Genomic DNA, 15,031 nt, shown 5'->3' on the forward strand with positions numbered 1-15,031 from the left:
CGTGTGGCACCCCGTGCCCTGTGGCTGGGACTGAGCACTCTGAGAGCAGGGCTGGCTGCTGGCAGGCCTGGGCTGGGGCAGGAGCTGGGGCTGGGGCTGGGGCTGGAGCTGGAGCTGGGGCTGGGGTTGGAGCTGGGGCTGGGGCTGGAGCTGGCACTGGGCTCCAGGGCCAGGCTGCTGCTGCTGCTGCTGCTGCAGCCCGGGCTGGGCTGGCCGTGCCAGGCACAGCGCCCACGGCTCTGCCGCTGCCTCTGAGCCGGGTACCTGGGCCTGGCACAGAGCCTTTGTCACCATCTCCACCACAGCTGGGCACGGGAGGTTATGGAAGGAGGAAATGCTCTTTGGAAAGAGCCTCCGAGTGCGAAACCCTCCGCTCCATTTTGCAGGATAGTGCGTTGGAGAGCAGCTGCTTTGGATGGGATAGAGACAGATGTATGTCTATGGGTTTTCTTTTCACGTTGCAGTTTTTTCTATCACCTCATGATCAATACTTAGTGGAATTAAATATCAATTAATATATTGTTTTTCCTGAAGAATATTTTACAAACTTCAATACACATGGTATTGACTTTTCCAATCAGCTGAAGCTGCCTAGCTGCTTTAAAAGTACATCAGGGAAGCAATGTATGGCATAAGCAATGTGAATAGTAAGTGAGAGGGTCAACTATGACTTTCTTTAAGTAACTATCTGATCCCTTTTTTCTTAAGGTAACATATTTTCCACAAAGAAGATTCTTCAAGGTTGAATCTTGTACAGTCTCCTCCCCCTCTCCACCCTCCCCCCCCTCCACCCCCCCCAGTGCAGGGCAAATCAAATGCTTGACAACGTTTTTTGTTAGGAAAGCACATGAAAAAAAAATTTGAATATACCAATAACAGAAAAAGTCTATATATTTTTATTGCAAGAAGGAGATTTCATTGGCTGAATGAAATGGCGAGATGTGACGCAAAAGGACACTTGGACGGTGGAAATGCTGATGTATGCCAAAGCAGGCGCACCAAGAAATGCTGTTGCTATGAGAGAAACAGAGGGAGAGGGAGGGAGGGAGGGAGAGACCGTGAGAGAGCAACTTGTGGAGGCCTTAGTTTTCCTTTTTGGCTTATAGCAGAGAGAGACTGCAACGTCTCCCGTTTCTAGCAGGGAGGGTTCAGGAGCTTCCAGTGGGTATTTTCATGAGGCTGAGCATTTAGAGGAGAGGAGGGAGATGAGAGAGATGCAGGTCACCTTAGAGCACAAAAGCAATTGCAAAGTAGGAGGCTGTATGTACTGAGCCAATGATCTGTGCTATGATAGATATACAAATTAGTACGGCAGATGAAGCAGCTTAGCTCATTATCCACCTGATGGTACTGAGACTTAACAATTCAAAATGACAGAATTAAAATGCAGGCACACACAGACACACACAGACATATATTTATAATGACCCCACCTTTTCATCTTATGAATTATCCAGCTGGGATACCGACGTCTCTTGTGTGATATTCTTAAAGAGCTGCAATAAATTCACCTTGTGAGTCCATGAGCCAGAAAAAGGGGAAAATAATTTGCAGGAATTTTTTTTGTCTATCTTCTTCGGCAAGGGGGAAAAAAGTTTGTGCTATGAACTTAGCCTAGCAGCTTCTGGAACGTGAGCCAAAAGGGGCAGGAAGTTGTTTTACAATAGCGTTACAGTGATCTGCCACAAATGGAAAAAGCCAAATGTTGGACTCGGCAAAGAGAAAAAACATCCTTCTCCCCCTCGCTTCCCTCCTCTTGCCCCTTAAGAGAGAAAGAGGGAAAGGAACGCTGAGCTAGAAGTTCTTTTTTAATTACTTCTTGTAAGTAATTGAAAGATTATCTTACTTGCATATTCCATGGCAAGCAGGAGGGAAAGAAGTATCAAAGGGACGTTTAAAAAAATGCACTTGGTAACTAGCAACGGGACTTTTGGCACAATTCCTTGAGTTTGCTTGAGGTTATGGAGGGGGATGGGAAGAAGAAAAGCAAGTCGACGCAGCACGTTTTCTTTAAAGAAGGGGAGGGTGTTTGGAGGCAAAACTATATAATTTTTTCTTTTTTTTTTTTAAGGAAATGTATGTTGATCTTCTGAAGCTGAATCCTCAGGCATTTGTGGCCCGTCCTTGCAGCCTGGTATGTTTTTTGTGAGTGTGTGCGAGCGCTCTCAATCAAACAGCAATCATGGCAGCTGTTTTTCTTCCAGCACAGCAGTTGAGCTGTCTCGCCCAAATGCTTATCAGCTTTTGACTCGGTGCCAAGAGAGTTATAAGGGCCAAGCAGCCTGAGCTTGGCTGTGCAGCTGGTTTGGAAGTAAGGGCATGAGAAAACAAAATCGCAAAGTTTTTCTGTCACATACAGTATTTACTTTTTCAAATAGCCATTTTCAGCTCGGTACGTTGGGGTTGGTTTTGTGTGTGTGTGTGCTGTAGTTCGTGGTCCTTGCGGACTGCTGTGTTACGCAGAGCGGTGTAGGTGTGTGACTGCAGAGAGGAGCCTCTTCTCTCCGTTTAATCCCGGGAGATATTTCCGTAGAAACCACCCCCCCACACACACCCCCACCTCCCCCAATTAAAAGCTTCATTAGCCGCACTGCCCTGTCAAGCATATTGCCATAGCGTGGGTGCATTTACATTCCAGCGCAGCGCCTTTCCTCCCATCGCTGCCTCTCTGCCGGGTCCCCTCCCGGCGGCGCCGTCCCCATCGCAGCCCCCGGCCCGCGGGGGTCCCCGCCGGGGGTGGCAGCAGGGCCGGGCTCGCTGCGTGTCCGTGTGCTCGTGGCTGCGGGGGATGGAAAGGAGCCTGTCCGCGCAGGGCCGTGCCGCTTTCATCATCAGCTCCAGCCCGCTGCGTTTCGCTGGCTCACGTCGTCCTCCTCCTCCTCCTCCGCCAGACTGCTCCAGTCGCTCACAAGAAGGAGGCTGGACTCTGGAAAGGCGGCTGCTGCTCGCATTCTTGCTGCAAGGGCCTCCCCTTCAGACGGCCTTTGCCAGAGCAGAACTTTTAAAAATGCTGCAGATAGGATCTTCTTTTTCTTCTGCTTGCCTGAGCCCTCCTCTCCTCTCCCAGCGTTCCCGAGCGGGGCTGGTTCTCGCCTCTCCTGCGCTGTACATCCCAATGCAGAGGGCAAAGCGCCGAGGGCTCGCCCCTCTGCTCATCCCTGTCCCTCACTCCCTTTTCCCTCTGTTAAGGAAATGGATTCCTTTGCCTGAGCAATGACTCGGGCTTTGCAGGTTTGTGTGCTCTGAGGATGAGGCTTTTGCTGGTGATTTTCCTCCTTGGAGTCCCCGTGCACAGTGCTGCTCAGGGAACGAGCCTCTTGCTTTCTCTGCCTTTCTCTTTCGTAGAAATATATTTTTAATGGCTGTAGGTATCTGCACCATGTGAAATAGGGCGTGTGATATCCCTCCAAACCCCCTGTAATTGGACCGTGGCTGAAAAGGAAATATGGGGGGGATGTCTGGGGGGGCAGGGGGTGCACAGGCGGTTTCGTCCTTGCAGACCTTCCCCCCGCCTCCCCCTCCCCTTTTCTCTGCTGAGGAGGGAAAAGGGGATGTGCAGTAAAATGCCGTCTCTGGGACAGGTGCCAGCTCCCAGACAAAAGAAGTAAAATAGGCGGTAAAGAGGGAGGGGGTTGGGGACGGGGGGGAAATTAATAGGCAACAAAAATAGGAATCGAAAATCTCCGAGAGGCTGGGCTGGCGAAAGGGCTGGTGCCCGAGCGGCCTTTTTGCTGAATATTTTGTGTGCGATGGGTGGGAAGGAGAAAGTTGCGGCACACTTTTTATTCCCGTCTCCTCTGCAGACGTTTGGGAGCATGAAGGGAGGATGCCTTTTTTTTTTTTTCCTTCCCCCCCCCACCCCCCCTCGCTTCTTCTTTTCCCTCCTTTCTGCTGAATTATTCATATTGTCAGTGGTGAAGCCAGGACTATTAGCATGCATCAGACATGCTGTTTGTCTGTTTGCTAACATTCTTCATTCAAGACTTGTTAACTACCAGACAAGCTTAACACGCTTCTCTTTTTTCCCCTCCTCTCCTCTTTCCCTCCGTCTCTCCCCCCTCGCTCCCTCCCTCGCTCCCTCCCTCCCCTCTCTTCTCCCTTCCCTTCTGCCCGCTCCGCTCCCTTCTCTCCGCCGCCGTCCCTGCCGCCCCTCGCTCGCAGCCGCCCATTGTTGCCGGCGGGCCCGGTGCGGGCGCGGGGCGAGGCCGCCTCCCGGGCCTGCCGGGCCGCGCAGATGCGCCGCCTCGCCCGGAGCCTCCCGCCCGCCTTGCCGGGGACTGCGGAGCCGCCAGGGGAACACCCAGCGCCGCATCCACCGGCGGCTCGCGGGCCGCCGTCCCGCCCTGCCAGGGTAAGCTGCTCCCGCCGGAGCGCAGGGGATGCCAAGTGGGAAAATCAAGTTTCGGGAACTACGTGGGGATCGGCACATTGGCTCGCGTCTGCCTGATCATTTATGATTAACCAGGAGTGCGTTATCAGCCCGGCGAGGTCCAGGCTCGTTCGGGAGGATCGCTTTGCTGCCTATTAAGGATGTGATAGACTAATATTTGCTATTGTTGCTGTTTTTTAGGTTCTCTTCTCCCTCTCTATCGAGTCTGCCCCTCCCTTCGCTAGCCTGTTTAAAACCAGCAAGCTTCATTTTCTTAGCAGACAAAGGTCGATCACAGCTTTTATTTCTGAATGCAAATGTTCTAGGACTTGTGCCAGTCCTGCCTTCATTGAGCACAATATAACTGCTTTCCTGAATGGCGCTTCCCCCTTCCCTTTTAAAAAATAAAAATAGAAGGGGAGCTTAAGAGAAGAAACAAAGTTGGGCGGTGCAAGTTTTTTACATTTATTTAATATTTCAGTCTGTGTGAAGCGTTATTAAGCATCCCTGTGCAGAGCAGCTGTAACGTAGCCACCAGTCAGTGCATGGGGTTTATTTGTAGGGACACATACGAGAGAAGGGACCTGGTGGCATTGCTCAACTCCTGGCTTTGCAGGTAACTATCTGATGCTCTTCACTGATTGTATCTCATCACAGTTACATTTCCTGATTTTCTTAGCGACGTGAATTTCAACGTAAATATTTTCATAATTCATGTTTAAATGTTTTGATACTTGGAATTGTTCATGATTAGTTTCTAATTACAATTTTTATCATATATTTTAAAAATGATGTTTTTCAAGGCCTTTAAAGGTCCATAAGTGCCAAAAGTGTATTTTCTTTTTATCTTTTTACGTATGCGACCTGGCACTTGCTCACGCACACTCCCACTCTCTTTCTCTTCGGGTGTTAATGAAGGAATTTATTTCAAGTAGAATACTTAAATATTAGAGTAATGCCATTTATAGACCAAAGTAGCATGTGGATAGAGATATAGTGAGTTAGGTGCAATTTGACAGATAGTTAAACACTTAGGATTTATTACCACTGTGAAATTGCCAGACTTACAATAATAGGTATTTTCAATTCTTTATATAGAGTAATCTTTGTGGAAATTAAAGTATCTGAAAATAAATATATTTTAGGGCACTTTATGAGGAAACTAGTCCTTTCTTATGTATTTCTAAACCAAAATGCTTTTTCTGCACACTGGAAAAAATGGGAGACTTGTGTAAAATACTGTAATCTTTTCCTGTTAATTTTATTTATGTCTAGTATTTAAAGTAAATAACAGACCAAATACAAATGATTTCAGAGGCTTTCTCTGCAAAAAAAAAAAACCAAAAAAAAACTCAACCAAGTAAATAAAGCCCCCCCCACCAAAAAAACCCCAAAATAATTTGAAAATACCTTGTGACTTATATAAAAATAATTTTAAATTCAGGCCATTGACAGCATTGTATCAAAACCATCTCCGTATTGGCATTGCATTAGAAGTGTTTTATGGCAACATAAACTGAAATACAACTCATAACTTTAAGTAGTAAAGCAGTATTTATTGGCTGATCATACTCAAAGTAACTAGAGAATATTTTAGTGAACTGTGTAGATTAAGAAAGGAATTTAGGAGCATATGGCTTGGTGATAGCTAAAATTAATTTCTTCAAAGGAGTTTTTAGAGGCCTGTAGCAGCTACGTGGTACAATGCAAATAAAATCTTAGTTGAGGGTTCACAAACTGCTGAACACTCCTCACTGAGAAATTTCAGAGTACTCGGCAGTATTGCTGCTAATGATGCTATTTATCTAAAGAAGGTTTTTTTTTATCCTTAGGTTTGTAATACTTGGGGGCTGCTTTGTTGATGAGGACTAGCTTAAAGGAATATAAAATTGTTTCTCACATATTAGTTCATTATTTTGCGGAGGCTTGCTAGAAATTAACTCCGCAAGTAAAAGCAGCAGAATTGCCTGGTTTATTTCACAGTGAGGGTTTCTATAAGTGTGCTGATCATAGCAGTGTATAAAGACCACGTGCATGTTAATTGAAGAGGGATTAAAATCTGTTCATTAGATGGCAATTTCCAGGGTTTAAATTTAAAATTATTTTTAGTCTGTAACTTGAAATATAACTGCTGATAGAACTATTCAGCCCCTCAGATGAATGTGTGCAGAAATTATGCATGTGAGCTGGAGCATTTACATTTTGAAAGTGTTTTGTGTTGGAGTGCCAAGATTCTCGTACAAAATGTTTGGTGCATGTAATGAAAAATGAAAAGCATAGACAATACTTTGCTTAATTAAAAGATTTATTTTATAGCTGGCTAGGATGAAGTTTGGCATATTTTCAGATAATAATTACGAAGTTTTGCATATTTTCAGGTAATAATTGAGTGAAACAAAATTAAAATAATCTATGATAGAGCAAGTTGAAGGCAAAATGAGCGTTTCTCCCTCATCTCAATCCTCAAAATGCAGTTTTGTCCTTCGAAAGGAAATTTAAGGAGTTGCTGATAAATGAACTGTCTCTTGTTAACCTCCCACCTATCTTGGCTGAAAATGTGGCTTTTACCTGCTGGTGTGGAGAGCGAGGGGAACACAAGGGTGAGGTCCATGTGCTCTAGGCCTGAGAGGGTGCTGGGCAGAGCCGAGCTCTGTGCGTGGCACAGCAGTGATCCCACAGGAGCAGGATCTGCAGGCAGGCAGGCTACCATGGGATCCTCACTGCCAGAGATAGCAACTGGGCCATCTGGCTGAACTTTTGCAAATTAATTGTAATTTCGTCCCAATGAACGTTGCCAGGTTCGGATCAGGTTAAGAGAGATTTTATTGTGGGTAAAGGAGAGGGAAAAGGGAGAAGGAGAAAGGGAAAGAGAATGGAGCGGGAGTTAGCTCTTCTAGATGTGAGTGCAGTCCGGGGTTCTCGCCTTTGTTGAATGTGTGAGATGAGTAGGACTGAGAGGCTGGATTGTATTTTGTGTGGCTCTGTGGGTACAGCACTGTCTTCTCAGAGTGCATGCCAGGTATTCATAAACCTTCGGTGGCAGCTAAGGAGGAGTAAAAGGAGTGGAAGGAATGCCTTTTCTCATCCAGTATTCTTTGGGGAAAAAAAAAAAATTTTTTTTGGGTTTTTTTTTTGGAGGGGAGGATGTAATTCACATCCACTCAGTGCTTCATCAGCTCCCCTGCGAGCAGAATGGGTTCTGTGCTGCGCTCGGCCTCCATCCGTGTGCCACATGTTCCATAAAGCTTGGCAGGGCCTTGGTGCTCAGAGCCTGCCATGCACACGGGTGCTCAGGGCAGGGGCAGGCCCGTGATGGTGACACCTTCCCTCAGGAAAATGGAAATGTGCTCTAATTAGGCATTTTTCCTGCTAACTGCATCAGTCCCTCGCAGCTTGAAGCAGGTGCCGGTAATCAGCCCTCCCTCCTCCCCCTGCAGTGGTGGTGCTTGTGCAGGTCTGACATGCACAACAAAGCCACGCTGCCACAGTTCTAATGCTGCTTTATGGTGCCTGTACCTGTCTGAGAAGGGGGAAAAATAATTTAAAAATATGATTGCATATGTTTTGTTTCTCAAACAAGACACAGTGTGGAGTGTGTTCCTTCGTAGCTGCATGCGTGTTGGTGCAGCGTGTGCTCGCCCGGCGCGTTTGATTGTCGCAGAGATAAGTGTTCATTTATTCAGTGTGTGTGCAGCTAGACTCACGTTTGCAGCCAGAAGACAAAAAGTTGGAATCCCTGTAGCCAGCACAATGGGCGTTCCCCAGCAGTGATCCCAGCAGATAGCAAATGGACGGGTAGGTGTTTGGAAGTGCACACGCACTTCAGCAAGTCCTGAGTTTATCTGCTCTAAACTGTACTGGGCTGTGCAGATCTGTGCTTGTTTATGCATGTGGCTCCATACCTGAGCCACAATACATTGAATTCTGTTGAGCTGAGTTTGATGGGCTTTGGAGCAATCCCCCTCTACTAGATATTCACTTGCATAGTCTGTGTGCACATTTGTGGAATCACTAATGATTCTGGCCTGTAACTTCTCACTAGAGAACAAACCAGTCCGTGATTCTCTTAGCAATGGTGCAGAAATCTGTCCACAGGTATTCCTCTGCACTCACAGAGGCTATTTTAAATCTCCAGTTCTAGAAGGGTTTTATTTAAATTTGACTTAGGATCTCCAAAATAGAATGTAATTCTGTTCAAGACACCTTCATTTGTAGAGGGATATGTAGGAATAAAATGCTCCAGATCAGGCCTTTTGCAGCCTGTCTTTTTTAAAAAATACACCATCAAATATGAGATCTCATAATTTTGAGTTGCCCTTTATAAAAACTGTCTTTTTTCACAGATTAGTGTTACCATTTATTTAGTAGTTGTATACTCCTCGTTCTTGCATACGTTTGAAATTTGCTGTTCTGTACCTCTGGAAACAAAGGATCTGATCCAAAGGCCTCAGAAGGCGACAGGGTTTTTTCACTGACTTCAAATGGGATTTGAATTAAGACTATATACATAATAGTTTCAAATAAAGATCTGAGTGCTACAGCTGAAGTTATTCACAGAACTTTTCAAAACTCTCATAAAAATTGTCTAGGCGTGATGCTCCAAAATACACATCTAAGCATGAATCCTGTTTTGTTGTTTTGCTTTAAAAAAAAGGGGGGGGGAGGTGGTGCTCCAAAGAGCTTTATCTCACTGGTGCTCCAAATGAGTGTTCTATGAATAAAAAAGAGGGAATGCTGGGTCAATATTTGGTATGTAGCTGATGCATTACCTTATGCATTCTTTATTTAAATTAGAGCAGCCTTTTTGGAAGCAGTCTATAGATCTGAGATGGCAAGGTACTGCCTATTTATTTTTACACACGTAAATTTAAATTAACCTCAACCGTCGTATCCTGTTATCTGCCAAGGAAAACATTTAGCTCCTGTCCAATCTGTGTGGAGTTTCAAAGTGATTTGCTCTTTTCAAACTTGTTAAAGCGCAAATAGAAAAGTAAATTGCTTTGCATACCGATCGAACATTTTGCAAAGGGGAGGGAAGAAGAGCTAAGGAAAAACGAATTTACTATTATAATAACCAATATACCTTTATCAAATATTAATTAAGTCATCATTTTCTACAGCCCTTGATTGATTGCATTTGAATTGCTGACTGATATTTTGCCATACTTTAAATCTGAAGGACACTTAGCGTGTTGCCCATTTATTCAGATACCTTCACACAGATATGTTTGCTGTGGCATTCATTCAGCTCCTGAAGTTCTTTTGTCAATGTAAGCAGACATTTCCAGAGGAGAGGCCAGCTACAATTTCAATAATAAAAGAGTTCACATGGTTTTATAACTAGAGAGGCAAATATTTTTGGAGTGCCAAATTAGAAGAAATAGTACTATTTAGACTGGTGTTGTTTTCTTTATTTTTCTCTGGTTTTTTTTTCCTCATTTTACGTAGTTTCAAAAGTAGAAAAATATCCTGCAAACAGGAGCTGGAAGACAAGGAGCAGCACCATCAAGTCTATTTATTTTAATGCTGGGGGGACAGGCTGCTGAGCTGAGTAGCTTAGAGAAATACGTGAGAGCAGAGCGTTTTTGTTTTTCACAGCCCTGCTAGGCCAAGGTGTTTTACACTGAACTTAATTCCTCAGAGAGAGGAGTCACTTTAAGGGAGCTGTAAAAGTGGTCACCAAATGCTGGTTTTTTCACACAAGTTAGGTTATTATTTCTGAAGCACTGCTCACAGTGGCTGCTCTCAGGGCATGGCAGTGGCATAGGTGATCGAGGAGGGGCTGTTCTGTGGGAGAGTTCATTTGCATTTTCATCTGCAGGGTGTAATAACCATAAAGCAGCTACAAATATTGACAGTGTCTCAGATGGACAGTTGTTTCAGTTCAGGCAGTTCTGTGTTGGTGAACACGAAGCTTTGACATGGACTTGTGAATGCATTGGCAATCTTTTCAGAGCTGCTCTTGGTTTTTTTTTGGAATGCAGTCTGCAAAAGGCTAGGAAGGCTGTTTTGTTGCATCCAAGAGATTTTGATCGCTGTATTTGTTTTGCTACCCAAACACAAAGAGCTCTGGTATATTTACTTCTACATTTGTATATACAGCAAGTATAATTTTCAAAAGATTTTCCTCTTTGATAAATAATTCTTTATTTTTTTCTTTTTTATGTATATATTTATTTTTCTCTCTGGTTGCAGATTTTTTTTTAAGAAAGGAGAATTCTCATGATTATTTTGTTACCTTTGGCAGATAAGATGTATTGTCTGATTTGTCTATAGGAAACAAAATAGTATATCCAGTCCTGAGTCAGTGGAAAGTCTCCCACAGATATCAGAGGGTTTTGGATTGTACTCTCAAACCCAACTAACACTAATTTAAAAACCTGATGCAGGAAGCCTGAACTCGAATGACTCTTAAAGTGCATTTAAAGAATGCTGCATTCTGCACAGCCTTCAGACTTGAGCAGTGAGCTTTTGTACCTCCTTGCTTTACCCAGTTTAACCCAGGGAGTGTCAGAATCCTGCTGTCACCTTTAAGGGACACGGCGTCAGTGTTCTTCCTAATCCAGCATGCATTGTGAATTGCAGGGTGCACAGAAGGAATTGATCACATCCCAAAACGGATGGAAACTCTGTTACAGGCCCAAAGGACAGATACAATTTTGCTGCAGGGGTTCATCGTGAGGTTTAGTTTTGGTTTTAAAGCAGTGTGACATATAGGGGTTTTTGATTACTTAGTTATTATGTGAATAAATAATTAGCATTTTAAAATTTATTTTTATTAGTAAGCATTTTATAAAAACAGTTTTGCAACTCGATCTGTTATGAAGATAGCTAGTTACCAGTTTTTAATTGAAGGTTATACGTTTCTCATTCTATAATTATTATAGAAGGAGGAATTAACATGATCACATGGAAATTTTGTTTCTTAAATGGAGATTTACATTGATGGATTGAAGGTTTAAGGTGCAGATTTACATTTAAATTACATATTACATGACATTTACATTTTAAATTATACTAAAACAATTATTTCTACTGTCTTATTGGTACCTTTGAATGTCTCTATAAAATTATTTCATTTAAAGTATAACCTACGTTACCATGTATATGTCTCACATATGAGATCTGAGTATTTTTTGTATGAGCGTGCTCCTATTTGGTGTAAATAAAAGTGAAGTTGCATGTACAGTATTCACATGTACACATTCAAGATGCTATTTAGCACTTTACTTAGAGTAATGATTGCTTCTCTATAACACAAAAGGTATTTGGGGGTGGCATTTAACAGCATTAAAATGGTATCTATCTGGTGCTTTCATTTTGTTTTCCCCAAAATTCTTTCAGGAATCAAAGCTCAGCAGTGTTGCTGAAGAGAAGATAAAGGATTTCTATCTAATTAATTGATTAAAATCTATGAAGGACTAGCACATAGCTGCAGGTGCAGCCAGCTGGGCACGAGGTGGCCTGGAGTCTCGAGGAGTGGCTGATTTGGGACAGGAAAGCCAGCTGGAAGGTGGTTGTGACTGTTGTGAGGAGCAGGCCAGAGTGGAAGTCCCTGAACACAGAATAAGTGTAATTTGTAAGGAAACCTTCATGTTTGTGGAGAGTGCCACACATGTGTGTGTGTCCTTGCTGTGCAGGTCCCTTTGCTCCAGGACACTGCAGGCCATGTCCTACAATCGGTTTTATCAAGTTGGAAGGAACTTAAAGTATGGGCATAATTCTCTTCCCAAAATAGATTTTTTACAGTGTCAGCTGGATATGGCTGGTTTGCACCCATATAAGGTTCTGGGCTGGACACAGAAGCACTAAAATTCCATTATTGTTGAAATAATTGCTGCAAGCTTTTTAACTTTTGATGCCTGCTGAGCTGAATATGCCAAAGAGTCCACACAGGCCTGGTGGTGGGTTGGATTTCGCCTGGAAAAGGGATGTGAGTGCACCTATTTCCAGTGCCTGAGTTTTGTAACTTTTCTCATTCAGTATGGTTTTTCCTGAGATACAATCTAACCTAAAATATTAAATGGAAGAGCAATTGAAGGTTCAGCAGGAAGAGCTAAAAAGCTCTCCTGAACATTAATCTGTGAAAAACTAGGCCTACACCTTAACTGTGTCTATTAGTTTTAAGGTTGCAAGTAGTGGAAGAACAAATAGAAAAATCTTAAAATTCAATTAACACCAGGAGATCAGACTCCAAAACCACTTTGCCAGTGCCCTTGCAGCCTCAGTTTTGGCCCTGTATGAGCATTTCTGTAGAGTGCTCAGGACAAAAAAGTTTCCACAGGTGACCAGTAGCTGTTGGGTGGGTCTGCTTCTAATGGCAATTAAAAACAAAAAGTAAAGCCACTCTTCAGAGAGTGAATTTCAGCTTCGTGCTGATGGCTATTTCAAGGCCTGCATAAAGTTTAAGCCCCACTCAAATCACTTCAGATAGTCCCCAGCTTTTTTATGTCTGTTGTGTACCATGAGCTACCACTGTAGAAGCCACTGGAAGAAATAATGGGTACAAAGAATAATTAACACTTCTGTGACTGCAGATTATTTTGATCACAGACTTTATTTAGTCATTCTTCTATCTTTTTTTATAATACCCTTTAATTTGTAAAATATGCATCTAGACATGCTATTGTCCAGAAATTAGGCCTTGATGAATTGGGAATTGTGATGCCATTGTTTGGAAAAGTGAGTGAGAAGTTGGGAGATTCTTTTTCACTCAGCCTTGGTTATAAGAACCTCTTCAAGTTTCCTCCTTTTTCCATGCCTCAGCACCTCCCCTTGTAAGTTGGAGATAAATCTGGTGCTGCCCATGAGATTTCTGGTGTGAGAAACAGCTGATGTCTGAGTAAACCATGTACAGCCAGCACACAGCACAGAAATCACCCTGCTCTGGGTAGGGAAAGTTGCTCAGGATGCAGAGCCTGCAGAATTTGAGGGCTCCAGTGCTGCCCTTGCACAAGGGGTGTCTCATAGTTTACATCTGGGGTGTAGCTGTTGTTCTAGGCTTGACTGCCTTTGAATAGAGGCTTTTTCTCATAACTTTGGGAGGCCTTGCCTCCCAAAATTCACTGGTATTCCTGACCAAAGTGGAAAGGTTATGTATTGCTTGCCGTGAGGTTTCTTTCATCACCACTATCTTGTAAATCAATCACTCTGTTTTATGCACTGATAAGTAATAGGAGAGACTAGCACACTCAGCATCTGCATCAGTATACCTGAAGTCAGAGTCCAGGTCGGATCTGAACAGCTTGGGAGAAGGATGCTGTGAAATTGCCTGGTCTCTTATCCTTCCAGTTTAGGATTTGCTGTGCAAGTAATTAAAATCTGGTGTGTTGATAGCATTTTAAGGTTTTATGAAGAGGTTAGGTAGATCATTGCATAAAAAAATTAAAAATTAAAAAAAGACAATCCTCTGAACCTTTACAGAATACTAAACAATGACCATGCAAACTAGAACTTACAAATCATAACATTTTATGTGCTCCCTGCAGAACAGAAAGCTGGGAGGCAACTTTTAAAAATAAAGACATAAGCACATTTTACATGTTTTGTTTGCTGGATTTCTTTTTTCTCTCTGACAATTCTATTCTTTTTATCCTCCTGCCTGCCTAAATGTAATTGAGTTTAGGATTCCTTTCTTTTTGCAGCAGCCTCTCCTCTGTTTGCAGGAGGAGCTTGGCTCCTAGGAGGCAGGTTTGTCCACAGTGGCACTGTGGCCCTGCCGTGGCTGGAGCAGCAGATGTCTGGGTCACTCTGTGCCAGTGTCCCTTCCCCAGGAGCGTGGCCACCCTGGAGAGCCCCAGACACACACGGGGTGCTCAGTGAGGAGCAGCTGAGTGCACAGAGCCACGCTGGTTCCACCGTGTGGACAGCTCCAGCAGGCCAGGGTGTATCAGAAACACTGGAAAAGCTGTTTGGGTTTAGTTTTCCCCTGCATTTTTAATAAATGTGCTGTGAAAACCAAGTCCTGCAGGTGTGTATGCATAGGACTGACCTGTGCACCCACATGTAGTCCTGGAGTGAGACTCTGTGTCCTCTTTCCATGTCCCCTCTCCCCTCATCCCCAGCTGCTTGGTGCTGACTGGCAAAGCAGTGCTTTGAACCAAAGGTAGGAATACAGGAGTCCTGCAGCCAGACTTCTCTGAAACGTTTCCTAGTATTCCTCTGCCCACTTTGGCAGCTTTACAGTCTGATTATTAATGGCTCTGAAAATTTTTGGGTGAGTGCTGTTGGGCCCCTGTATTGAGGTGCTGGTGTTTATTTTGGTGTCTCCAGCTGGCTCAGGAGTGCTTTTGTTAGCCAGTGGTCCTGGACTCTCATTCCCACTCCCAGGCCCAGCTGCATATGGATGTCCTGAGCACCAGGGGTGTGCAAGCTGGCCAGGGCAGGCAGCTCCCCTCCATTGTTTGCAGTATCAGTTGAGATCAAATGGGAGAAATGAATGTGATAAACAGAGAAGGTGTAGATGTCCCAGTCTGGACTGTGGAGTTGGGCAGGGTTTGTAGCTAACTACATCAAGTGAGCGCTCTGGGTTTTTTTCTTGCTCTTTGCACGAGACTTCCAAACTTCTGTGTTTGATTTTTTGGGTTTTCCCCACTCTTTCTTTGTTCACCCTTTAGGTCACTTGATATCCAGTGTTTCCAGCATTCCTGGTAGGCAAAGCTG

General features: G+C 43.9%; 1 long non-coding RNA gene across 2 annotated transcripts in view; it reads left to right on the forward strand.

Annotated features, from left to right (window-relative positions):
• The first annotated feature begins 2,088 nt into the window (after nucleotides 1-2,088).
• LOC135456448 (uncharacterized) overlaps nucleotides 2,089-15,031 on the forward strand; it is a 73,957-nt gene continuing 61,014 nt past the window's right edge. For both annotated transcript variants that reach the window (XR_010442552.1, XR_010442553.1), the window contains exon 1: nucleotides 2,089-2,134. This is a non-coding gene — a long non-coding RNA (uncharacterized LOC135456448). The remainder of the gene's footprint in view (nucleotides 2,135-15,031) is intronic.

Source organism: Zonotrichia leucophrys, chromosome 1A (assembly GCF_028769735.1).
Source record: "Zonotrichia leucophrys gambelii isolate GWCS_2022_RI chromosome 1A, RI_Zleu_2.0, whole genome shotgun sequence".
Taxonomy (NCBI): Eukaryota; Metazoa; Chordata; class Aves; order Passeriformes; family Passerellidae; genus Zonotrichia; species Zonotrichia leucophrys.